Source organism: Ambystoma mexicanum, chromosome 8 (assembly GCF_040938575.1).
Source record: "Ambystoma mexicanum isolate Mex_15411 chromosome 8, UKY_AmexF1_1, whole genome shotgun sequence".
Lineage (NCBI taxonomy): Eukaryota > Metazoa > Chordata > Amphibia > Caudata > Ambystomatidae > Ambystoma > Ambystoma mexicanum.
Genome location: NC_090929.1, coordinates 178,263,007 through 178,290,789, shown reverse-complemented (window position 1 = coordinate 178,290,789; position 27,783 = coordinate 178,263,007).

Below are 27,783 nucleotides of genomic sequence, written 5' to 3'. Positions count from 1 at the left end.
GGTGTCCAAAGTCACAGTTCAAAAAAGTACATCCAAGGGAAAAACAAAACCAAAAACCATTGCTCCATGGGTAAATCAAAAAAAATATATATAATCCAACAGTCAACTATATACAGATAAACAATCCAGGGTCCATGATCCCAACTGAAGAAATGAAACCTATCTAAAAAGACTACGTAATAAAAATACTATATACAGAAATGTTGGCCATTGTCCAAAAGGTCCAAAATCAAGAAAAAAGCAAAGGAAACCTAACACTAACTACATAACTATTTACAAGGGCAGCAGGCTAGTCCAACGGCTCACTGGATGTTGTCATGGGCCAGGGCATCATCGAACTCCTGTTCAATGGCTTGGAGGCGGGCATGTTCCCTGGCCCCGAGGTCTCGCAGGGATAAAGCAGTGTCCAGCTCCAACTCCCTGCGAAGACCCTCGAGGCACTCAGCCCCCCTCAGTGCCCTCCGCCTGGAGTTCTCCGCCCTGACCATTGTGAGCCGTTCCTCCTCTGCCCGCTGCCGCTCCGCACCTATCTGCTGGCCCAACCGCTCCCACACGGAAGCCACTCCCATTCCAGGGTTCTCCTGCCCTCCGGCCGATGCCTGCACCCCTGATGTTGATGGCCCCGAGCTATGATGCCTCCCACGTCGACTCTGCCGCTGCCTCCGACGCAACTGCCTGTGCCAGCACGACGGCATCCAGGCTGATGGAATCCACCGACGCCGTCGTGCACGTGCCCTGCCCGATGATGCCGTCACATCCTCCATCTGCTGGGGTCCAGTTGCTGGTGTGTCCACCCCTGCTGGACCTCCGACTCCCGACTGTGGCAGGGATGGGATCCCCACTGAGTTGGCTGCATTGGTCGGGGCAGGTCCACAGAGGGCCCTGATGGCATCTGGGCTGGAAGACGGCTAGAGAACGACTGGCGCATAGCCTCCACAGAGGAGGAGAGGGTCGCCAAAGTGCCCGACACATGTACGAGACCCCCGACCACGACCGCTCCCAACTGGGCCACGTTGGCACGGTGCTCTTCGTGATGATGTGCGTGCTCCCCCTGGGAAGCACGCACCTCATCACGAATGACACCCGTGCGCAACGTAACACCAATCAGGACCTTCTCCATACGGCCAGGGGTACCCTCGTCCTCAGTTGGAGGGGAGTCAGATGACATGGACATCCCCCCTACCTGCGGACGGGCCTGGGATGGGGCATCCCTGCTGGTGCATGGTGGTGCAGTCACAGTGTCAGGGACAGTGACATGACATGCACAGGCACCTCCACGGCGACCTGTGCTGCCTCCTGCCCCTGCCCCTGGACTGCACCACTTGCACCAGCAGGGATGCCCCCACCAGGCCCCATGTGCGGCTCAGTAGCGGCCTCCTCCTCCTCTGTGGAAACCACCAACCTGGATGGCTCCACACCGTCTTCCGCCGTTGCAAGCCCCTGTGGGGGCTCACCCACCCCTTCCGCTGCAGCCGTGGGGGCATCCCCGCCGCTTTGCTCCACAGCACCGTCTCCGCCCTCTTCTTCACTTTGCGCTGTGTAGAGGGAGACATAGAATACAAGCATCAGGGTACTGTACAATGGTCCCCTAGACAGGAAGCAATAGCAGATGCGTGGCACTGTCAAAGATCACTTCCATCATGTCCCTCCACAACACATGGGTCAGTGCAGGCAAAACACATGCAGTAACAGGCATGGCGCATGCTATGGACATAAGCAAACATGTCCAAGGGACTCTTGAAACATACAATGTTGTTTTTGAACTCACATGCATCATGGGTCATGCCTATCACATTCACACACTTCACCGTACTTTCATCCATCTGGACTCGTACACCCCAGACACAGTGGATGCAAGGATAGCTAGGCTGCATCAGTGGATCTGAACATTGACACAGACATGTGTCATGCATCCATGGCATTCACAAGTCACAGACACGCAGGTCAGACACACAGACATGGACACCATACATGTACATGGCATCATCACCCATCCCTCACCCCCACCCATGTCCAGGAACAGAGACTGGCATGCTCTCATGTGTCCATTCCGCATAGGGCTCCCCATGTAGCATTTAAACACATACACCAACCGTCTGCTTCACACATTACTGGTCTCACATGCATGACCATGATGTCCCTGCACACACACACGCGTACATGGCCTATGTCACACATACAGGCAAGTATCAGACAACCAGCACACTTGGCCACTTACCGCTTGACTCCAGAATGGGTCTGCCTCTCAAGGACCTGGACGAGGAGTGCTGGGGATATGCGTTCCAGGACCCTCATCTGATCTTGTGACAAGTGTCCCCTTAGCATCCGCTGCCTTCAAGAGGGGCCAGGCCTTGTTGAGGGTCCTGGACCTGAAGCCCTCCCAGCGCTTCTTGACATGATGTAATAGTCGGACTGCCACCCCCTCCGCGTTGATGGCAGTCACGATGTCCGTCCAGATCCTGTCCCGTCCATCCTTGTTGGCGCGTGATGATCCGAAGAGGGCATCATAATGCCCCAGGACATGCTCCACCAGGACACCAACTTCCTTCTGACTGAAGCTGGTGGCCCTCTGCCCCTCTGGCTGGGGGTCGCCAGTGGTCTTGGATGGTGTTTGCCTCGACATGGCGACCCCCGAGGCAGGCGTGGGTGGGCAACTGGGTCCTGGGGCTGGGCTGTGGAGCGATGGTATCCCAGTCGGGAGTCTTCTGTTCCAGCAGGGGTGGACACAGAAACTGGACCCCTGCAGATGGCTGATGTGCAGGCCAAATGGCAGGGCACGGTGGCAGCAGGCAGGCAGGCAGGCAGGCAGCAGCAGATGGCTCGTGGGAGGCTGCTCGGGGCTCTGGGGAGCAGTAATTCGGCCTTTTGGGCAGGAGCATGGTCTTCCGTGTGCTTACGCGTGGCCAGCTTGATACGGAGTGATTTGGCACGTGAAAATCTTGCACGTCTGCGTGTAATTCGAGGAAAGGCCCTTAGCGTGTAAGCGCGTCAGCACGCATACGTGATTTCATTGGACCAAAGGCCCTTAGCGCATAAGCGCGTCTGTGATGTTTCGCGCACGGGCGTTTCCCTGGCAGGGCTTGTAGATCCCACGTGCCTTTACATTGCTCTGTACGTGCTTTTCATGGGGTGCGGTGCATGTGTTTTCCAGCCGTTGGGGTTCACACGCTATTACTTCACAGCGGGTGTTGGCTACGCGTTCTTCTACATGCAAGGCAGACGGTGAGTGGTAGCCCGCTCCCCCAGGCCGATCGCGTGTAAAACATCACGCGAACCCCTGAAATACACGTAGCCCACTCCCCCAGGCCCGATCGCATGAAAAACTTCACGCGAACCCCTGAAATACACGTAGCCCACTCGCCGAGGCACAATTACAGTATGGGACATTCATCATTGCTGTATATTGGCACTTTTGTGATGCGCAGGGACGCACCGCTTGCCTTCGTGTGGCAGACGTGTTTAGGCCTGTGCGTGTCTTTGGCTGTGCGTGGCTTTGCCCTATTCGATTCCTTGAATACGTGTGGTTCGCGTGCGTGTGGGCGTTCCGTCTGCTTCCCAGCACTACATCACAGTTACGCCCTTATTTTCACGCGTTGTTCCCCATTCCGCGCGTTACGCCCCGTGTTCCACCCCCTTTTTGGTGTGTGCGCCAGGGTTGTGCGCTTTCACTGTGCGCGTCGCACACGCCTTTCGGGATGTTGCAGTGACGTGTGCGCCATGCATGGGTTTGGCGCACATCCCGAGGAAAACACGCGCAGGGACTTCCATGAATCGCACGCGTGCATGTGAGCCTGTTTTTTTGCGCTTGCGCCTGCTTGCGCCTGCTTGCGCAAAGATTTTCGGCGCACGTTTGTTCCATGAATCGGCCCCTCAATGTCAGGGTCAATGGGAAATACATTTTTCTGAAAGAAATCAATGTTCTGTACTTTCTCCTCCCATAAGTCACCATCTGCATGAAAAATGTCAACCCACCAACTGACACCACTGTGTCTTTAGGGACAGATATGTAGAACACGTTATGCTGTAACTGTGTGATAATAGAAAAACCATGATCGAGGTGAGTAATTGTATAATTTGTTACCGAAGTACTCACCAACCACCTGTGCTTAATTAATCTTGCTTGGTCAACTCCTCATTCTTTGGGTTACTTATCGACACTTCACATGTTTCTGAGACCCCATGGTCTGTACTTAACCTGCAAATAGCAACCGCTGTCTCAGGCATAAATGGCTTCGCTGGACATACTTAATTCTGATACTTGAACTTCACACAAGTATTTCATTTTGCGATCAGATACAAGTCAGTTTCCCACACTTGAAACGCCACCATTTCAGGAGTCACAATTTTTATATATTTAGCTTCTTGCCAAAAACCTACATGATGCAATAATTTTAGTTTGATAAATCAATTCTGGAGTAACAAATGTAATGTATTGCCAAAAAACCCACTTCAATTCTCTCTATATTAATGTACAATGGTATCACACTCCCCATTTCAAATGCAATCTGTTCTTGAATTATTTCCACCTCTCTTTGTGTAATTTGTGCCATCATCTGACGAATGATGTCATACGACACAAAGTATAGGGGTAAATGGCCTTCAATCAATTGAAACACTGCGTTTTGAATTTCACATATAAACTTTGTCAGAATATTTTCTAATGGATGTACCACGCTCAAAATGTCATGCAGCAGTTTATCATGTTTTACAACAATATTTGTGCCATGTTCTAATATTGTGACTTGCTCATTGAGGGTCAAAATTGTCAGTCTGATTCACATAACGAATCACATCACTCTGTTCACCCTTAAGTTCATCTAAGGTTTGTTGTAACATTCTTAGGTTATGTCCCAATTCATGTGCTTTGCTGCCTAATGTGTTTACAGATACAGCGTTAGCTGTTGCTATCGTTGTGCCCACCACAGCACAAACTATGGTCATTACAATTGTTGCAACACAAAGACCGGCAGCAACGTCTTTTTAACTGATTTTTGAGCTTCCTGTCTACGGGACCACACCCATTCCTCAACTTGCACCGATTTCATTTCTGATACATTAAGAAACCTTTCAATCACCAAATCCAGGTTTAGGCTAGTATACATGCTTTGATACAAAAGTCTTCTATTCTCTAGTTTAAAACCCAGTGCTTCTTCTACTGCAATTCCTGAAACTGGTCCTGGTTCAATCAGAACTTGTACTTCCACAAAAGTGATACATGGATCAGAAAAGGTATTGTATCCTTCCACCATGGGACGCAGTCACTTCATCTTTCCTCTGCAAGGGGGGCCTCCTTCAGGGTTACCACCATCTCCCCCATTTTCGCTCCAGGGGGTCTTTTCCAAGGAACTCCACTCCAGTGGCATCCACCGGAGATCCAGCACACTCCAACTTCTAGAGCACTGGCGGGATAATTAGTTAATTTCTAAAGCAAAGATAAAAAGACAAATTAAGCCTGAGAAGTGTATTATTGAGGCAACAACGGTAGCCTACTTGGGGTTTATCCTCACCCCAGAAGGCGTCAAGATGGATCCCAAAAAGGTGAGAGCCATTCTTGACTGGAAACAACCCAACTGTTAAGGAGGTACAGAGGTTTTTGGGTCTAGCTACCTTTTACCGGCGCTTCTTCCCCCATTTCTCCGAAGTGGTTCTGCCTATCACAGCCCTTCTAAAAAAAGGGGTGATTTTCGCATTCTCCTCTGAAGCGCAGGACGCCTTCCGAAGGTTAAAGACCCTGTTTACCACTGCACCAGTACAGCAACAGCCTGATCAGACCCAACCTTTTATGGTGGAAGCAGACTCCTCCTATTGCTTACTACTCTCGCACATTAACACCCAGCGAGAGGAAATATTCTCTCCTGGAGAAGGAACTCCTGGCCATTTGACAAGCATGCAAGGAGTGGCGTCACTTGGTTCAGGGAGCTACTCACCCTTTTTTGGTCCGAACAGACCATCGTAACTTAAAGGTATTGCAACAAATGGAATGCAGAAATTCCAGACATGCCAGGTGGGCCTACTATTTCTCCCACTTTGATTTCAACATCACCTATGTCCCTGGCCCAAAGAATGTTGTAGCAGATGCTTTGTCTCGAAGTTTGGGGGAATTCCCAGGCACGTATACTGGCAACGAACCCTTGTTGCAAAACCAACATTTTCTGGCTTTGGTAGTTCCATTTCTTCAAGAAGTACAGGACACCACCAAGAAATGCAAAAAGGGCACTCTTCCCCGAGACCTAAGACTTCAGCACAGAGGACTGTTGTTCCACAAGCAGGCTCTCTACTTAGCCTCAACTCGGCTTCAGACACAAGCGTTGAACTGGTGCCATGACGCCCCCATGTCTGGCCACAAGGGTTAGAAGGCCACTATGGATCTGCTCTCCAGAAGGTTTTGGTGGCCTTCTATAACCAAAGACGTAAAGAACTATGTCAAGGCATGTCCTATTTGCGCTTCAAACAAGGTGTCTAGACAGAAACCCATTGGACTCCTCCAACAGGAAGGGATGCCTTCAAGATGCTGGGAACAAGTCTCTATGGACTTTATCGTAGACTTGCCCTCATCTAAAAACTGTACTGCGATTATGGTGACTGTTGATTCCTACAGCAAACTGGCACATTTCTCTGCGCTCTTTGGCGTACCTTCTGCTCCCGATACCGCCAAGGTCTTTCTAAGAAACGTGGTGAGATTACATGGTGTCCCCTGAACAATCATCTCCGATAGGGGGGACCCAGTTCCCTTCCAAATTCTGGCCCTTTCTTTGTGAACAGATGGGGGAAATACTGAACGCTCTCATCAGGTTACCATCCCCATACCAATGGGCAGACGGAGCACTTAAATGCTAATCTGAAGCAGTATCTCAGTTGTTTTTGTAATGTTGAACAGGACGATTGGGCGGATTATCTCCCCAAGGCAGAATTCTCGTATAATAATACCCGACACTCAGCCATCAACATGAGTCTTTTTTTTGTACTTATGGGCATGATCCCCAACATCTTCCATGGAGTGATTTCTCATCCACTAATTCCTCAACGGTGGATAGTCTTATTAACAATCTCAGATATATACACAAAATAGCTTTGGATTCCCTGGAGGGGAGTCGAAAGTCCTATAAGAAGCTGGCTGATCGCAACAGAAGACCTAACCCGGATTGGAAGGAGGGTACATTGGTGTGGCTCTCTACAAAATACCTACCTCGATGGGTTCACCGTGGAAACTTTTCACCCCGCTACATCAGACCTTTCCCCATCTCCTTCAAGGTCAATCCTGTTGCCTTCAGATTAAAACTGCCTCACTCATTGAAGAGAGTGCACCCGGTGTTTCACACCTCTTTGCTCAAAACCTTTGTGGATGACCCATACAAACGGAGGCTCCCTTTGCCTATGGCAGCGGTCAATCAAGATCCTGAAGATTATGAGGGCACCAGGCTGGTTGACACACGCTACAGGAACGGGGTCCTGCAATACCTCATGCATTGGAAGGGTTATTCGACTTCTGAAAGAACTTGGGAGCTTGCCAGGTATGTCCATGCCACCCGATTGGTTCAGCGGTTCCACAGGCTATATCCCGCCAAAACGGGGGGGGGTTGAGATGAGAAGGAGGCATACTGTCATGCTCTGACCTTGGAAGTGCTGGAATCGATGGAGGCTGTGTGGCTATGTTCACTAGAACTGTCCTCTGTGGTCTAGTCTACCCCCAACATGGATACCACTGTTATTTAGGCTGCCATTTCGGGATACACAGTTCGTTGTATGATGCAGTTCGCTCTCGCAGTACTTTTTACTTTCTGTTTCTCATTTCCCGGCTGTTCTTTTCCTGCTCCTTCTTGAGCGTATTCTTCTTGATTACTTCTTACTTCCCTACATCTTTGGCTTTCCACGGTACTGTTGCCAGTGTTTTCCTTGTCTTCGTATTGCGGTCACCATTCACCTGCACAGTCTGTATTTCTTTGGTTTCCATTCTATTTTGTCTATTCTTTCACCATCTTGTGAAGGCGCTGCCTCCTTTTGTTTGCTCTTTCTCCGCCTCCTCCTTCTGGCGACCCTTTTTTTCTCTCTCTCTTTGAGGTGCTGTTCTCTCTTCGTATGTATGTTTCCATCGGTTGCTCTTCTTTTCTCCTGTTCCGTTCCGATTCTATTTGAGACTGCCCTACTTCTCTACTCTTTTTTATTTTTTTTATTTGTTTATTTGTAAATCAACACACAGGAGAAATTATACAAATGCATTACATGAAGCTTCTCAAATCATGCAAAGTCCCCTTCTCCCATCTCAAGCGTTCCCTGGCGAGCATAGTTCTCAGGCCTCAATCGGACTGGTCTGGTGGTGGTAGCGGGTCATCCATGGCGTGAAGGGCTCTTGCAATCAGGCGCAGTTTGTGGTTCAGGGCCGGGTAGTTCAGGTCATAGTCCAGTACTGGCGCCCAGATGTCTCGAAATCGGTGAAGCAGTCCCGCTTTGGCCGCCGTGACCCTGTCGGCTATCAAAATATCCCAGAGTTTAACCCAGCAAAGGGCCATCAAGGGTCCGTCAGCAGACTTCCAGGTCTGGGACACCGTGATCTTAGCCGCTAACAAGAACTGGGACACCAGGGCAGCTCTTCTCCTCGACCGCGGGTATGAACCTGGCAGTGGAATCCCTAGGAGGACCTGTTCGGGCGTGAGCGGAATGGTCACCTGGGTGACATCCTTTATGGTAGCTAAGCAAAGGGTCCAGAACTCCTTCACTTGGGGGCAGGTCCACCACATATGAAAGTAGGATCCTGGAAGGCCGCAAAGTCGCCAACAGTGGGGGTCCAGTGCCGGTTGGAAGTGATGAAGGCGTAGAGAGGGATAGTACCAGAGCAGGAGTAGCTTATGGGCACACTCCCAGTTGGTAATGCAGCGGGATATCGTCTGCGTTCTTGTCCATATGTCCACCCACGTGTGGTCCTCAATGGTGTGTCCGAGGTCCGTTTCCCATTGAGACATGTAGGAAAGCCTAAACTGGAGGGGTCCTCCTGCAGCAGTCTATATAGGGCCGAGATCCTTCCCCGGGCCGGTAGGTCATTCACCATCAGCTCTAGTGAGGTGAGGGGTCACGTGGCTGCTGCACGGGTCTGCGGGTGGGAGCACCAGTGCCTAAGTTGGGCGTAGGAATATCTATCCATTTCCGCCAACTGGAAAGTCATCTTGCAGCGTTCAAAGGTTAGGGGGGAATCCCCCTCGAAAAGTTGTCCCAGAGTGGTGAGGCCCCCTGCGACCCAGTTTCTAAAGTTTTGGGGGTAGGCCCTGGGGGAAAAGGCTGGGTTGAGGAAGATTGGGGAGAGCGCACTCAGGCCTCCTGGGACACCACAGTGTCTGCGAGCCCACTCCCAAGCCCTTATCATTTGTTTTGTGGCTGTTAAGGTGCCCGGACAACTTCGGCATAGGGCTGTAGGTAGGAACGGGAGGGAGAAAAGGGGGAGAGTGAGGCAAGATTGTTCGATTTCCACCCATTTAAGCCGACCTGTAGCAAGCCCCCATGCTTGGTGGTGGGCTAGTTGCGCCGCCATTTGGTATTTACGGAGGTCGGGTACCCCTAGACCTCCCAGTCTCGTGCTGGCCATCATTGTTCTCCGTGGGATGCGCGCTTTCTTTCCCCTCCAGATGAAGTCCACCATCTTTCTTTGGAGCCGCTGTAGGGGGGGGAGCAGAATGGTGATCGGGAGGGCAGCACAGGCATAGAGGAAGCGAGGAAGTAAGTTCATCTTGCATGCCGTGATGCGGCCTACGAGGGAGATCTCTTGTGATTGCCAGCGGGTCAGATCCTTTTCTAGTTCCTCGAAGAGTGACGGGAAGTTAGCCCGATAGACTTTCATTGGATGTGCAGGGATCTGAACCCCCAGGTAGGGGATCGATTTGATGCTCCACTGGAAAGCCCTCTCTCCTCCAAGGCCTCTGGTTCAGCCGAGGTCAAACCCACTCCCAGCGCCGCTGACTTTTGAAAGTTAATCGTGAATCCTGAGACCACCCCAAAGTTATGGATTTCAGTTAAGGCCTCCCTCATGGAACCCTCAATGTTTGTAATGGTGAGCAGAACATCGTCCACATAGAGGGCCACTTTATGTTGCGCAGAGCCAGTACTCAGGCCACTGATTCAGGTTTTTTTTTCAGACTTGTTGAGCCAACGGCTCCATGGCCAAAGCAAAGAGCAAGGGGGACAGAGGACATCCCTGTCACGTTCCGCATGTGAGGGAGATCGAGTCCGATAGGCGGCCGTTGATTTTCAGCCTAGTCCTAGGGGCCTGGTAGTTCGCAAAGATCCTTTTCAGGAAGGTCGGGCCAAAGCTAAAGGCCTCTAGAGTGAGGCGCAGGTAAGACCAGTCCACCTTGTCGAACGCTTTGGTTGCGTCCAGCGCCAATAAAGCTAGTTGTTGGAAGTCCCGAGTGGCGATCTCAATGAGGTCCAGAGCTCTGCGGATGTTGTCTTTTCGTCGACCTGTGGTGAATGAAGCCCGTTTGATCCGGGTTTATGATGTTCGGAAGGATGGGTGCTAGACGATTGGCCAGGATCTTAGAGTAAATATTGGCATCCAGATTCAGCAAGGCAATGGGTCTGTACGAGCTGGTATCGTGGGGGTCCTTCCCAGGCTTGGGGATGAGGTCTGTGATAGATTCCTGCATTGTTGGGGTGACCGTTCCAATGGCCACAAATGAGTTGTAGAGGTGAGCCAGGGGGGCCACTAATTGGGGCCGAAAGATTTTGTAGAAGTGGGAGGAGAATCCATCCGGGCCCGGGGCTCTAGATTTTAGGCTCTTAATGGCTGCCTCCACCTCCTCGGTCGTAATCAGCGCTTCAAGGTCTTCCCTGGCTGCCGAGGACAGGGAGGGCCGCCTCTTGAATGTATGAACGTTGCTCGGTCTGATCCTTCGGGGCCGCCGTCATTATTTCCAGGTGGTGGGCGGTTGCCAAACGTACTTTCCCGTGGTCTGCGTAATGGATTACCCCCTGCGGATCACGGAGGCCCAGGATGGCATTCCTACTCTTCACCTTTGCCAGTTTGCCAGTTTGTTCACCAAGAGTTTGTTGGCCTTGTTGTTGTGGGCGTAGTAGCATTGCTTAGTTCTGGTTAACAGATTCGCCGTAGCCTCACCGTAGTGAGCTTCCAGCTTTTTCCTAGCCATTTGTAGGATTCTGTAGGATTTGGGGGCCCAGCCCTTCCTTTTGTGAGTAGCCTCTGCTTCACAGACCTCAGCCTCCAGGACTGCTCGAGTCGCCTGCTTTCTTTTATGGAATGCGGCACCTTGGGCGATCAGCTCTCCTCTAAGGACCGCTTTCATGGCATCCCAGGTGTTGGCCGGGGAAGTGTCCTCGTCCCGGTTTTCGGTGAAAGAATTCTTGATGGAGCTGGCGATTGAGTCTCTCACAGCCATGTCCCCCAGAATAGGGTCATATAAGCACCACCGGCGGCGTGGAGGGGGCTCCGGGTCATGGGACCGCAAGGTCAATGTAACTGGGGCATGATCCGAGAGGATCCAGAGGCCAATTACCACATCATCAGTGAAAAGTCAGGATCTGTGGGGAGGTCAAGATCCGGTCGATTCTAGAGAAAGTACGGTGCACGTATGAGTAGAAGGTGAAGTCCCTTTCATCCGGGAACAGTACCCTCCAAGAGTCTACAATGTTCAGCATGCGAAATAGATGGAGCAGGCCAGTGGCCAACTTCAGGTCTCTGGGTGTTGGGGCGTGGGACCTGTCCTCGAGGGGGTCCGGGGCCCCGTTAAAGTCTCCTCCCATGACGACATGCCCCTCAATGAAAGGGAGGAGGGTGTCCTCTAGGTCCTGGTAGAAGCCCTCCTGGTATTTGTTTCTCTACTCTTTCAACGGCTATCGTTCCATCCTTGTTAGATCCTTTCTCAGGTTACTTTCTAAGGCTGTGTACTTCTGACTACGGCAGTACCCTGGAACTTTTCTGCAATTCAGCCTGACTTCCCTTCGAGGAGTGAGACATCTAAACTCAAGGGGAAAAGGATTACTTACCCACGTGGTTCTGTGCCATAAACCACCAAAATCAATAACTTTTTTCATCAAGCAGCATAGCAGCTCAGCCACTGCTTTCACAGCCCAGTTCTGCCAACCACAATTCAACAAGGTTTTTTTTGGCCAAATAAGGCTTTTTTCCCTGGACTTTTGGGAGCAGGTCACGGTCGCCTCGGAGGGAGCTCACCGTTATTTGCATCTGAAAAAGGAAAAGAAGTCCAAAGAGACCAAGAGGATTAGGAGAAGGAAAGATTCTGAGACCCACAAAGACACCATTGAAGACTCAGTTGAGGTGAGGGAACGGGGAGGACCAGCAGGTTGTGACAGTATCACGCTGGACTAAAGTATTTCAGTGCATTTCTTTATTAGTGATACAGTGAATTGGGTAGGGCTGGATAAACGTCTACTTACTCTAACAGCACACATTCCTAAATAATAAGGTGAGTGACTGAATAACCACATTAGGTGGCTGTAGGAGGGTCTCTCTCTCTCTCTCTCTCTCTCGTTCTCACAATGCCTCTTAATTTTTCCAGTTCTTCACATTCTGTATATTCCACGTGCTTTCTGGGGTTATCATTCTACCCTTCTCCACTGATTGCTCCTCTCTATGTCCCCGTTGTACTCTCCTGCCTTGGTATTTACTCCTTTCTCACTGATTCCAAAAAGAGGTATCATTCTTCCTTTTTATGTATTGGTTTGACACTTTCCCCAACTCCAGGTTCACTTCCCTTCCCACTCCTGGTTTACTCTCCTGCCAGGATGTCACACTGTTTCCCAATGTTCACTTCTCCCGGTTTACTCTCCTGCGAGAATATCACACTGTTTCACAAAGTTCACTTCTCCTGGTTTGCTCTCCTAACAGGATATCACACTGTTTCACAAAGTTCACTTCTTCTGGTTTATTCTCCTGCCAGGATATCACACTGTTTCACAAAGTTCACTTCTCCTGGTTTACTCTTGTGCCAGGATATCACACTGTTTCACAAAGTTCACTTATTCTGGTTTATTCTCCTTCCAGGATATCATACTATTTCACAAAGTTCACTTTCTTCGTTGTCCACGAAACAATCTTTTCTAAATATTGGGTCACCAAACCTTTCTTTTTACAGTTTGTTTCTGCTTTCACTTCTTCCTTCAGACATGGGGTCATCAACCCTTTTACAGCACTGTTTGCACTCCCACCAACTCCTGTTTTGAAAGGTTGGGTCACTGACCCTTTTCTTATATTTCTTGCATCCTCATCAGCTTCTTCAATGGTGTTATTTAACACGACTTGGCATTTACCTAAACATGCTCCAGTAACCGGTTTGCCTGTTTGCTTTCTCTGGGCTTACTGGGCGGCTTCAGTATTCCTCATGTCTTCCCTTCTCCGTCTTCACTGGTTCGCTGACTGGCTACGCTTCCCATGAGCTGGTAAGCTTTGGCTTTGCCCTCCTCTGCTGCGCACGGCTTTCGCTGCTTCGGGCCCTGAAGCAGTAAGCTTCCTTCGGTTTGCCTCTCCGGGACACCATTCGTATGAGCCTCAGCGCTGATTCTGGCGGTCTGCTTGTCCTCAGCGTTCCAACTGGCATCAGAACAAGTCACAGACAGAGCCAGCCTCTGCCTCTCTCTTCGGTCTCGTGGTCTCTCATCTGTGTCAACTTTAAAACTTCCCGGCATGGTGTGATGCTTCCCAAAGTCTAGAAAGCGGCGTTGGCTTACCGCTTCTGGTCATCTTCATTACTCTACCCCTCTTCCTCATCTCGGTACTGAAAAGGAAGGGGGGGGTCACATACGGTGTTTGACTGCCATAAGGTGGGATTTCTACAGCTATACCACAATAAGCCATGTATGTACATTGCAGAAGCATATATGTGTCATTGGGAATCGTGACTGTAAAACTAGTTTGATCTAGCATTCTTCTGTCCCTCTGGAGTTTGTCTTCCCCTACATGGTGCTCCCGCTGAAAGCCACCCCCAGGGTTAGAGTCAGGTAGCTTCTGCCTTTCCTGGGCCACGTTGGAGAAGCTTCCCTACAGAGAATCAGTGACCATATTGCTAGATTCTTCAGATTTCCATCCCTGTGATACAACATTTCACAGAGTTCCTGGAGAAAAACTCTCAGAGCTTTACTCAAAGTCTGACCACTTCCCAGGCCTTGATGCTCTCAACAACCTCTCCGGCCCTATTGCAGATTATTGTAGATGCTTGGCTCTGTGGACTTTCCTCATTCCAGGATATCCTTACTGGTCTATGGTTAGGAGGTGGCCCTATGGCCTCCTAAGTCGCTGTAGCCCTTTTCTCTGACCCCCTCAATGGATCCAGCCATTGCCTCATTATAGTTCTCTGTGGTCTTATTAGGTCCCTGTCTAGAACTTGGAGCAGCTTCATTCCTTGGATCAGGGTCTGAACATCTTATGTTAGACCTTCCCGTGGCTCCTTCAACTGAGTCTTTGGTTCTATGGAACAGTCTTTCTGATGTGGTGTTAGGTCATGCCTGTGTCTGATCTGCCATCTTCAGGTGATGAGCAGTAGCCCTGACCCCCTTATCTCAGGATACTTGTCAGACAGACAATATTCATCTGGTCCCTTCTGTCATGGGCCAACCTCTGCCTTAGGTAGCCAGTGGAGGTTATGGTGGCTCACCCTCCAAAAGTGGTCTAGGCATGGTTTGGGTTCTGGTTTCTGGCTTACAGTTTCCCACCAGACCGCCACCTGAACATTTTCCTTAGCTTGGCAAATGGCAGCTTGACCAGCCAGTCTTTTATCTCACACCAGTGTTTTCATGTTTGGTCAAGCCCCCAGCTGAAATACTATTTTAACTTTGGCTTTTTGTAGCTTTCCCCAGCGGCAGTGTCCAGATTTGGTCATCCAGTCTGCTTCCCCCACATAGTGTCTTCCCCTAGTTCCTTTTTTATGAAGGAATCAGAAATATCCAACTTGCTTTTATCCCAAATTTGACCTCCGGTGATCTACTCCTGTATCAAGATTGACTGGCGGCGAGGATGTGTCTCCTCCATGTTTCCCCTCACCCATCCCTGTATTCCATTCTTTTTTTTAGTTCAGGAAGAGGCTTTGTTACTGACCTCCCACCCCCAATTGGTTGTTTAGTAACCTGCTTGTAACACAGGGTTTGGAATGGATCAGAAGTGAAGTACTCTGATTAGCACTAAAGCAGTTAAGTGAGGCTTCAAAAGTACATGCAAAGGTCAGCACCATCTTGGATATTCAGATCACAAGTCTGTGCAGTTCCATCCATGCCGACTGCTCATGCCCATCAGAATGGGACTCTGGGCAGGGAAGGGGCACTGTGGAGCAGCCAAGCAGGATGGCTGCTTAGCCTGGGAGCCCCTCTTTATGGCACGAAACTCAGCGGAACACACTCAATAATCCTTGCTGTGATCATCTCCCAAACACGGATTACAACACCCCGTGGGGGACTGCCTGGATTGTCTACAGCCTGGGGCTCACCGGCCTGTGTGTGTGGAGATGTGCCTCATTGCGGCCCATCCGGGGCTCTGCCGTAGGCCTGAGATCCTGATTTCAGCCGCCTCAGGGGTGCGTGTTCGCACCTGCAGGGGCTGCTGCATTGGGCTGCACCCACCCCGGAAACACAATGAACAGTGGTGGCTGGTACGACACCCCCTCTCCCCGCTTGTAGAGGATCATTGGTGCGGGCACTCTCTGTTGGGGGTCGCTGAGTCCTGGCGGCCCTTTTCCTGAGCCACCCCAGCGGTGTTGCTGTATCCCTTCGGGGGGTTACCGCATTGTGGTGTGGCCGCCCCGCAGGTGGAGCGGGGGTCCGGGCTGCTGGGTAGCACTCTACGGTGAGTAAGGCTGCAGCTCCTCTGTGCGGGGGCTGCCACGGCTGAGATCAGTGAAAGCAGGAAAGGGACCCGCATAGAGACATTTCGCCCTGGGGCGGTGATCATTTATATAAAGCCGTGAGCTGCTGCTGCTGCGTGGAGGTTACTGTGAGGAAGCTGGCATACATATATAGTGTGAAAGGACAGTGATACGCTCCAGTGACGGGGGTCTAATTATCCAGCAATTCATGCACATACTGCGGCTGGCCTGGTGGAGTCGACATTAATGTGGGAACGTTCCATGGGCCCATTTAAACAGCTACATAATGCAATGTCAGACTTTGTGCTTATACTGTCGACACTACTATAGTTGTCGATAGTTGCAGTGCTGCAGAGTGTTGTGCATGGTCTACATTGGACCTAGTTGAGCACAGGAGCTGGCCAAGGTGGTGCCCTTTGTATCAGGAGGACAAACAATGCTGGCTGGAGGCACCGGATGGAATACACCTCTTGGATATCCAGTGACTGACACTTGACCAGTGGTGCCTTCTTGTCTGTACCAGCCCGATACACAATATGACCAGGGGCGTAGGTGGAAGTAAGAAAGCCGGTGCAATGGACAAGTTCACCAAGGCGACTCCCTGGAGGAAGGGGGGGACGCGGTGCCTCACCCTGTGGTGACTCCTGAACAGCCAGGGAGCAACCCCCCACATATCTGCAACAAATGCTTGACACTATGATAAAGGGATTTGCTGCAGTAAATGGAAAATTGGACGACATCACACTAAATGTCACCACCATCCGGGTGCAGCTTGCAAAAGAGGTTCAGTGGATAAATGAGACCGAGGAACGTATGGGGGTGACAGAGGACACTGTGCACGGCCTACAATGAACAGTTAATGCCCTATCGAAAGACATGAGATATGTCAAAGCTAAATGTGATGACCTTGAATCCCGCCCCCGTAGAAATAACGTCAGAATGATTGGGGTTCCGGAAGACGCCCTCACGGGGGGATTGAGCAAGCAGTCGAGCGATTGCTCAGCGATCTTTTGGGTGAGCCACATTTGTGGCCATTCTTCACGGCGGAGAGGGCTCATAGAGTATTGACACAAAACCGAAGCCTGGTGACTTCCTGAGGCCTATAATAGCCAAATTCTGAACTACCATGATAGAGATCTAGTACTGAAGCTGGCAAGACACAAAAAGGAGCTCTGGCTGGGCTCCCAAATTATCAGGATTTTCCCCGACTTCTGTAGCGGTGCACCAGGAGCGCCAGCATTTTTTGAGGGTCAAGAAGATGTTACAGTAGCATAATATCCCATATGCTATGTTATTTCCAGCATGACTGCGTTTCCAATTCCAGGGAAAATTGTACTTATTCATGGTCCCAGATGAGGCAGTGAAATTTATCGAGGCCAAAATACTGATTCAGCATCCTTCTGGTGGGCCCCCGTAGCAACATGAGCATCTTACCTCCAACAATACCTTGCGATGTTAATAAAATTATATGGGTTGATGGCATTGGGAACATTTATTACTGCTACTGTGTAATGCATATCATATTAGAAACTTGAAGGACGTGCCGAGAGCGGCGACAGTACGCCCCCATTGCAATAGCTTTGAGTTTGTTTCAGTTGGGAAACTGGCCAGATGTTGAAGTGGTACAATTGTGGGTCGGGTGGTCTGGGTGGGCTTGGGTTACACTGCTGGTTGGGGGAGGTACTAAGGGTGTGTAGGGAGGATCTGGGGACATCCAGAGAGGGAGTGGTTGGGGAGGGAAAATGGTTGGGGGTAAAACATTTCAAAAATATCTTGGCAGACGGAGTCACGCAATGCTATGAAACAGATTGCAGGGTCGCAACAGTATGGTCAGAGGGGCCACATCCGATGGGGAAATGATTACATGGTAGCATGATATCAATCAAGGGTGAGCTGGAATGTCCGGGGAGTGGGGAACTACTCTAAGACGAGAGGAATCATGGCATTTGTTAGCAGACATAAGATAAATATCCTGTCCCTCCAGGAAACCCACGCTAAAGCTGGGAGTATAGTTATGTCATTGGGGGGAACAGATACTTCACCTCCTACTCATCCCAGTCCCGGGGGGTTATGACTCACATTCATAAATCACTTAAGTTTACCGGGAAAGGTTTGCATATTGATCCTGGAGGCCATTTCGGAGAGGCACGGCTCATAGAACCCAATCCAGAGCTGCACAGTGCCTTCTGGGCCAAATGGAAGTGTCAGTTGTCCGTGATGTGTGGCGCATTTTACACCCGCAGAACTGGGATTACACCTTTTAAACCTCAGTACATAAAAAAGCATTGCGCATTGATATTTTACTATTATCGCATTCACCCATAGGGAAAGTTGTAACTGCATACATCCTCCCGCGTACCTTGTCAGACCATTCCCCCATAGTGGTACGTCTGACGCTGGGCAGAAGGGCTGACCAGTGTGGGGCATGGAGGTTTAAATCAGAGGCATTGCAAGACATAGTGTTTAAGGCTGATATGGAAGCCGTTATAAAAACCTTCTTCCTGTGTAATACTCGGGATGCCACATCCTTCGGTACAAGATAGCAGGCATTTAAGGCGTTCAGTAGAGGGATGGCAGTTCCTAGAGAATTTGGGGTCCTTAAGACTATTAGGCGGGACTTGCAGAGGTGACGACAAACTCAAGGCATTGGAGAGAACGTATGCGGTGGCGCCTGCCCCGGAACTGTTGGCACATATACATACCACGTTAGAACAGTTCCATGTTCATGCCCAGAGGGAAACTAGGTACTTTGCTCAGCCAATGGCTGCCAGGAAATATGGTGAGGCGGACCAACTGGAGAGGACACTGGCCCGATTAGTGTGTAGCGAGAGGGGACCTACACAAGTCGACTGTGTCTTGGATGCGCTGGGGGATGCTAAATGGACTGATCGAGATATACTTGGGGTGTTCCGAATTTTTATGAGACATTGTATAGGGCTGGTCAGCAGCATGGGGAATGGGCAATACACTCCCTGCTAGAAGATGTCCCATTGTTGCTGCTATCGGAACAGACAAAAGACCAAATAAATTCTCCACTCACGGTCGAGGAATTATTGACCGTTATTAGAGACCTTCCATAGCACAAAGCCCCGGGCCCAGATGGAATGGCAGTCGTGTTTTATGGAGAATATGGTGCTGTACTGGCCTCCTCACCTCTTAGGAGTGTGGGAGGAATCTTTGAAGATCTCCCTTCTCCTGGAGACACTGTGTGAAGCCACAATAACGGTCTTACTTAAGCCAAACAAGACTAGCAATGACTGTAAGTCATACTGGCCCCTATAAACCATGAATGTTGATACTAAAAAATATGGGAAAGCACTAGCAAATCGCCTGCTCCCACTGATACCACACCTGATCCATGAAGATCAGGCTGGCTTTATTCCAGGCAGATCAACGACCCTTAATGTTGGTCGATTTTTCAACGTCATGGCAAGACTAACCCCTGAGGCTTCTGCAGCGGCAGTGATGCTAGATGCACAGGAAGTAATTGATATGGTGTCCTGGGAATATCTCTTTTCGTATTGGGTAAGATGGGCTGAGAGCAATATGCTTCACTAGATCAAGCTGCTATACACCCGACCAGTGGATAGGGTGCTGGTGAACTCTCAGGTCTCCAAGCAATTCATATTAGGAGAGGCACCCGTCAAGGCAGCCCTTTATCCCCACTGTTGTTCGCCCTAGTCATCGAGCCAATGGCAGATCTAGCAAGAGAACGCCATGGCAAGCGTGGGATACGATTGAAGGGACCCCCAGAGATAATCTCATTATATGCAGATGACATCCTATTCTACGTCTTAGACCCTATTATGCATGCTATCACGCACGTGGGTGAGAACTCAGGATTTGTAGTGAACTACACTAACTCTGAGATCTTCCCACTGACAGTCGCTACAAGAGATCCGCATGGGGACTTTCCTCTGTGGTGGGCACCTGACTGTATTAAATACCTAGGGGTTATTATATTTAGGGAGAAAGGCACATGCCTCTGGGATAACTGCGCTGCACATGAGCGGAATGTGGAAGAGAGAAGACTAGGTAGAAGACGGCCCCCATCTCACTAGCGGATAGGCTGGATCTTGTAAAAATTATGTTATTACCTAAACTATAGAATGTTTTTGTTAATGTTCCCCTCTAGCCAGGCAAGTCTTTTTTCTCGAAGATGAAGATTCCTGCCCAAACTCGGAATTGGGCGGAGCGGTAATGCGGCGGTCATACCATTACCGTTGCCTTTTTGCCGCTCCCCCCAACCCCTGATGAGGCCCAAAGTCTTCAAAGGTTCCAAACTAAAAAGTGAAATGACCAAAATAGGTTGGTGACCTAATGAAAGGAAAGTGTTACAAAGTTCTTGATTTGGGCTCTCACAAGATGTATTCTACAGTCCAATAAATGCCTCTTATCATATAGGGTTTTTCGGGGTTCTGATACCTTCTTATATGTGCCTGGGTTACATGTCCCAGATGGGTGACTGTCTGAATTGCTCCTCCAAGTTCGAATTAGCACTGGATCATCTTGAACTGGGGTATGCTCTCCAAGGGTTTGGGTAACAGGCTGAGGTACTCTGCTCTCTTCTGGCCATCACTCTGCTCTACGCTACTGGTCTCCGGGTACTCCTCTCCTGCTCATCCCTGCATTAGCCTCCCTCAGCCACAGTGTAGGTGTACTGCCTCATATCTCCTTCCACCTTTGAGGTCTGCCCTGGGCTGACCTGCTGCCTGAGAACATTCCTGCTCTAGATATCTATGGATGTTAACTGCCTTATAAGGTTAAATGGGATAATCTTCCCTTCAAGCTTCCGGCCATGCTCCTCCATAGATGTTAACAGTTCTATTCTCTTCCCATCTCCTCATCTCCTTCACACCATATGACCCTATGCTTCCAAACTCCTCACTACCTCTCTTTCCAGAGTATACCGACTCCTCTTTCACTCTCCTCAGTACTCCCACTTCAACCTCTAGTGTTACGCCTCTGAATTAATATTCTTCGGTACTCCGATAGACAGCAAAATTAGTGGGAATCACTAACCTGGGCAGCCGGCAGGTTCCGAGGAAGGCAACACTGTTGAATTGAAAGGTCTCCCGGGAAACCCTGTTCCCTCCCTGCCGAAGAGAAATCTCGGCAAAAGAGGAAACACAACTCCCAGGGAAAACCCTCCGGGGAAGAAAAACCCTGCTTTGACGCGGAGGTGGATCAGTTCGGTAGTCGACTTCCTGGGGTCTGTCCTGTTGTAGTCTGGAAACCAGCTGTGGGCGTGATTCGTCCTGAGAAGGAAATAGGAGAGGTAAGTATCCTTACACAGAATGAAAGTTATGAGTTCAGATTGAATAGAAAACTGAACTTACTCCTGAGACGTAGGTAATAGCAATTCAGCAATACTCGGGGTACACTCAGATGAGTAGCGGTTCGCTATACTTAACAAATAGGAAGACTGTTTCCGGAAACAGAAGGCAGAGATTAGTAATGAGCTGTGGGAGTCGGGGAGAGCAACGGGAATATATCAATGGGAGCTCCCAGACACTCACTTCCCGACGATTGTACCGGGTTCAGCAAAGGGACATGGCGAATTGATTGAGAGGATCGATAGGTGGTCTGATGAAGAGAGGGGTTCTAAGGAGCAAACGATAGAGGAAAAGAGGATTATAGATGGAATCAGACTCAAGGGAAAGTATAGTTAGGAATAAAGCACCTGTTCCTAAGAATGAACTTACGAAGCGCCGTTCTGGAGAGTAGTGACGCAATTGCTTGACTTCCTGGTTGCGCTATATGGAGTCACATCATCGTGTTGGTACGAATGCAAGAAGCATACGACATCTGTACCGTTGCTTGCAGAGTTGGCTCCAGAGCAGTCGGCCATGTTAGGTGAGTGAGATTGATTACATTACACACTCGTCCTTGTTGCCAAAGCGACCATCAGCGCAAAGGTGTAACATCTAGTTCTCTCCAGCGAAGGATATTCGATCCTCCTCCAATCTCCTCAATACTCTCCCGCCAACGTCCAATACTTTCCTCCAGATGGCATTGATTGTTCCTGAAATCTCCTTAATACTCTCACTCCAACCTCCAACTCTTTCTCTTCCTTTTCTTTTGTAACTTGGCTCTTTTGAAAACCTTTCCTGCCACTTTCCACTCTCCCAAATGGGCAAAGTCACTTTTCACCTCATCTACAGGTCTCCCAAGACCAACACTTCCTTCATCGAAGACTTTACAGACTTGGTCACCACCATGTTTCTCACGCATTCTAACAGCATCTTCCTCTGTGACTTCAACATCCCTGGTAACTCAGTAAAAAAGACAATGACGGAAGATCTAGACTGCTCACTTGGCACTCTTAACCTCACACAACACACGAAAGACCAAACTCACAGGAAAGGTAATATCTCCAATCTCATCATCACCTGCCTGCCCACTCTCCATCAAAGCTCACCAATCCCCCTCGACTGGTCAGACCATTTGGCAATCCCCTTTGGCATTAGTCTCACCACACCAATAAAGCAAACCCCTTGGAAACCCTGCAAACAAGCCTTCAGATAATTCAAGAACTTCCCAGTGGAGATTCTCACAGAATGCCCAGCCAAACTCCAAATCACATGGCCTGATCTACCTCTGACGAACCAGAACTGTGACTTGCTTCTACAAGAACTCAACACCACCCTCAAAACCAACATCAACAGCCATGCCCCGTTGAAACAAAGTACCCTCAAGCCTAAATGTTTTTGCACCATGGTACACTCAAGAACTCACATTAAACAAATAAACCACCAGAAAATAAGAATAAATGTGGCAAAAATCCCGCAGTGTATCCAACTTCGCCCTGCTCAAGCAACTCTGTGCTACACACAGATGACGAATCACCACTGCCAAGGCCAACTACTACCAAAACATCATAGCCAAGGCCAACAATGAAAGCAGAGCCCTCTTCAAAGCCATCAAGCACTACATCAACCATCTCCCAATCCACCCGTACCACACTCCATAGAAATAAATCCACTGCCATCAACTCTTTCTTCATCAACAAGATCAGCATGATCCGCCAACGCATAGACACCAATGCTACAACTGACAGCAGACTACAGATCACATTTTCCAAAACCACAATTACCTGGACAACTTTCAAGACACTAACTATGGAAGACCTCACTGCCACCCTAGCATCCCTCAAAACCACATTGTACGTGGACGACATCCTCCCTGCCTCCTTACTCAAGACCCTTCCTACTGAAGCACTCCACTGTTACCTGACAATCATCAACAGCTCCGTAACTAAAGGCACCTTCCCCTTGACCCTCAATGCTGGACAAATCCTTCTGCTTCTCAATAAACCAACACTGAACCAAGAGGACCTAATCAACCACTGTCCCATCACTCATTTTCCTTTCCTAGGTAAAATCCTAGAGAAAGTAGTAGCCAGGCAACTCCTCCAACACATCAAAGCCAATAGCCTCCTTCAGTCCTAGCAATCTGGCTTCAAACCCAGATGCAGCACAAAAACAGCTAGCCTCAATGTGATAGACGATGCCCTTAAAATCCCAGATGATGGCCACCCGTGCCTCCGGATTCTCCTTGACCTCTCAGCAGCATTTGACACAGTGGACAACCAGACACTCACTGACAATTTGCATCGCCAAATGGGGATCAGCGTGCTTGTTCTCTGCTGGTTGAAATCATACCTTGTTAATCACAACCAGTTTGTACAAATTGATTCCTCCAGATCACCAACTCTACCCATCACCTGTGGAGTCCTGCAAGGATCCATCGTCTCCCACTTGATCCTCAATCCTTACATGGAATGACTTGGAACCCTCCTCGCTCCACACAACATCCACATCCACCAGTACGAAGATGACATGCATCTCTACCTCAAGATATCCTCATTCGAAACCATCCACAGGCTCAAGGCCTGCCTCTCATTGATCCAGTCGTGGCTGTACAGTGCCTACCTGAAGCTCAACCCCTCAAGACTAAATCCCTACTCCTGACCAACACATTGAACACCCTGATATCCTGTTATGCACCTCGAGGGCTTCAAACCCCAGTTGGACACCTGCGCCAGGCTCCTTGGGTTCAACATTGACAGACACCCCTCCTTCAAATAGCACATAGCAAGGAAGATACACATAGCTTGGTACCAGCTTGCTCTCCTGTGGAAAAACAAGCCCATCATCTCAGTAAATAACTTGCAATCTGCTGTCCAAGCCTTGGTGCTCCTAAACGTGGATGGTGGCAATGCTCTTTTTGGAGGCTTTCCAATGACTACCCAGGCACCCCTGCGATATGTCCTGCATGCTGCAGCTAGACTCTGCAATTTGGACTCCATCACCTGCACCCTCATTCAACTGCACTGGATCCTGCTGCAAGCCTGTATAATCTACACATCCTGCTGCATCATCTAGAAGGCTGTCACCCTGAAGTCCCCAAGATACCTCGCTAAGAGACCTACAATCCACCAGAAAGAAGAACACGTACACACTTGAACTAAGCCAGTGCAGGAAGGAAAGAAACAGAAAACATGCCTTCTCTGTCTACGCCCAAGACACTGGAACCTCCTCCCCATTAACATCAGAATCCACCCTTGCTGCTACAGTTCAGAAAGGAGTTCAAGACCCTCCTCTTCAAGGAATGGCTCTGCCCTTACACCTAGGTCCACAAACCCTCCACCGCCCAACCTACCTGAAAGTGGGTGATCTGATCTGCACTGTTTCCCCCACTGGTTGTTTGCAGATACCTTGCTAACAAATTGCCCACCTTCCCCAGCTCCTGTTTTTAGGTCCACTCTCCCTTGCATCTCTGCTCCTCTCCCCACGTTCTTCCCCTTATAAAAGCATTCCGCTGCTTCTGGAAGCTAGGTTTGCACGCAATAAATACCCCAATAATAATATAAATAATAGATGTATCACTTACTCCTCCAATCTCTTCAATACCCATCCTCCAATCTCTCTGCTACAGTTCTCCTCTCAAAATACCCCTCTCTCCAACCTCTCTCAAGCACCTTCCTCCAGCTCCTTCACAAATACACCACACTGCCAGACTGAGTTGGTTGACTTTTATAGTCTGCTCTGTACTCTTCTGGAGTGGTGTTTAGAGACATGTATTACACCTGTGCAGTGCAGGCTTTTTCTCTTTTGGGATTGGACCATGTACTTGGGGAAAGGGGTTTGGCGTGTGGTTACTTTAAGGCCTGTCGCCATCTTGGATTTCAGAGAGCTATTGTACAGGTGTGAGGTCTTCTTCCCTTTACCTTCATTTCCTGCTGCCATTGCCTGCTTTAACTTGGGTCCATCCGCTCTCTCAGCATGTGCATCTGGAGTCAGAAATCTCTCTAGCAAGCATGTGTTCCTTGCATTTGTAATTTCAGCACAGCTGGGAATTTGTAACTTTGTAACCTCATTGTTACTAGAAGCAGTAGGAGAATAAGATCTGGTTATTTCCATCCTGGGCAACATGAGTTAATTTCCCATTGTTGAAGGGCAGCTTTGTATCCGTGGAACTTCTGCACTCTGTGTGAGTATGAGTCATAATCCAGAAGGTTTCCCTCAGCATCCGTGCCGAAATAGAAATGTTTTTCCATACTCACGAGGTACTTTGAAATTTTCTAACTTTGTTTCCTTAAAGGAGAAGGCTTTTTCTTCCTCTACTGGGTGTTTGGGTCTGGCTAAGGAGCTCGAATGCTCTCTTAGAGAGTTAACGTTATGATAAGGGGTATCTTTAAAGGATTCTGACTCACCTTTTCCCCTTAGAGGCCATGGGTGTTTGTCGGTGTGGTGGGAGTGTTTGGGGATGCTGCGCTATCTGGCATAGAGGCTAATGTTTTCAAGACAATCGTAGATCCTTTTTTGGATTCAAAGCTGTAAGCGAGCCAGGGCTTGCAGCTGCTCTCAGCCCCAGCATGCTCCAGAAATTGCCCTTTGGCCACGGCTCTGCCGGACTTCCCCAAACTGACCTCGCTGCAATGATTTCCCTGCATGCTGGAGGCAATGAAAAGAGGCGTGATATGCGGTTCTTCCCCATTAGATGTCACTATCGGCCATGTTAGAATCTCATCATAAACTGCAGACATTTGAGTTTGATTATTTGCTTTCGAAAGATTTGAAGGGAATATGTAACACAGAGGATATATTGTTTTTTGAAGGCCTGTTGTTAAGATGGATTTCTGAACTCTGACCTAGTAGGCAGAGGGTCAGAAGGCCAACCTAGATTCTTGGAACAGGGTAACCTCTGGACAAGCCAGACCAATCACGGTAGCTATGGCAGGCGGTCAAGACTAAGGGCCTCATTATGACCCTGGCGGTAGGGGGTTAACGGCGCCGGTAGAGCTGCCGGTGCCGTTAACACCCTACCGCCTCATTACGAGGTCTGCTCGCGGGACCCGCTAAGTCCGCCTGGTAAAAACAGGCGTCCTTAGGGGATCCCGCAAGCGGACCAGGATGCTAACAATGGGCCGGTCATTAACGAGCCCGTTGTTAGCATCCTCCCCATTCCCATTGAGCCCTATGGGGGCTCAAATGGGAATGGGGATATACCAGGTCTGGGTTCCTTGAATGGGGAAATACCGGGCCCACCAAGGTCGGAATGGCCTGGTATTTCCCCATTCAGGGAACCCGGACCCGGACTAAAAGCGGCATGGCTACCTCCATACTCGGAATGAGGCCCTAAATCTCAGGAGGGGTGAGGGTGACTGAATGACCTCAATGAGCACACAGAGCAAGGACACTTACAAATTACTCCCAGACAGGTGTTATATCAAAAATATAGACACATTTATTACAAGGCCTTTGTCAGTAAATCAACACAACACTATCCATACGATGTATATACAAGACCATTGGGGTCAAAAGGGTTAAATGCACAAAATATGTCAACAACCTAGGAGGGAAGGAAACAGGCAGTGCAGGTAGTCTTTAGGCCCCTTCGACATCAACAACACACCTAACTAAGAAGCAGTCCAAGCCCTAAGTAGAGGGGAGTCTTGTGCTCAATAGTACATGCAATTCAAGCGCACGCGGTTTTCCAATGGGCAAAACAGGGTCTCTTTAGGGGTCTTTAGCAGTTCAGGAAGGTGGATGAGGTGATGAAGAATACGTTCCCACTATTCAGGGAGGGCCTCCACTTGAAGGCAGAGGCAGTTCCAGAGTGCGGGATGGATCAGCTAGTTTTCACTAGCAGTGGAAAGGAGAGGGACCCCAGGGGCCACTCGTGCAGAAAAGGGGCCCTTGGCCCCAGGGGCCACCGGTTAGTGTTGTAAGTACTCACCGGTCCCAGGTGCACTTGGACCCAAACTTCGCCCATTAAGTCCACTCGGGTTGCAGGTTCGAACGCGACAAAAAGGATGTCTCTGCGGCTTTCAGTTCCAGAGGTACAGCGATGATTCCCAAACGGGACAGTGGCGATTTCTCCGCTCTGGGTGGATTAATCGACCCAGTTTCACTGCAGCAGGCTTCAGGAGCAAGAGGGTCACAAATTTAGCGTACTTGCAAAATATGTTGCCGTGGCAGGGCAACACAGTAACTATGTTTACTCCTGGCGCACTCGTCTCACTTCAGATCTGGGAATGCCAAGTGTACGAAATTCAGTGTGAGGGTGCCACGGACACAGAGCTAGCAGTATACCAAGTTTTGAGCGCCTCCTCGAAACAGTGGCAGTGACAGAGCAAAGGTCCTGCCTAAACTGGTCAGCCCACTGGTTGGCCCAGGGACCCTTACGAGAAAGCTTACTTACAGGTTTTGGTGAAGGTGCCGAGAATAGTTGGTCCCACTATTCCAATGGGTCGAAGCATCTTCGCAGACCTTCTAGTACGACCAGATGAAAAGGGGTCCCACGGGACGACAGCAGCTCAGGGTGCCAAACCTTCCAGCGGGTCACCAGCGAATCCTTGACTCGGCTTCGTAGTTGCAGGATACTTGGATCCTTTCCTTCGTTCAGTGAGAACTCCAGAGATCGATATGGTAGGGGTGTTTTTGGCCTTCCTCTTTTCCAAAGT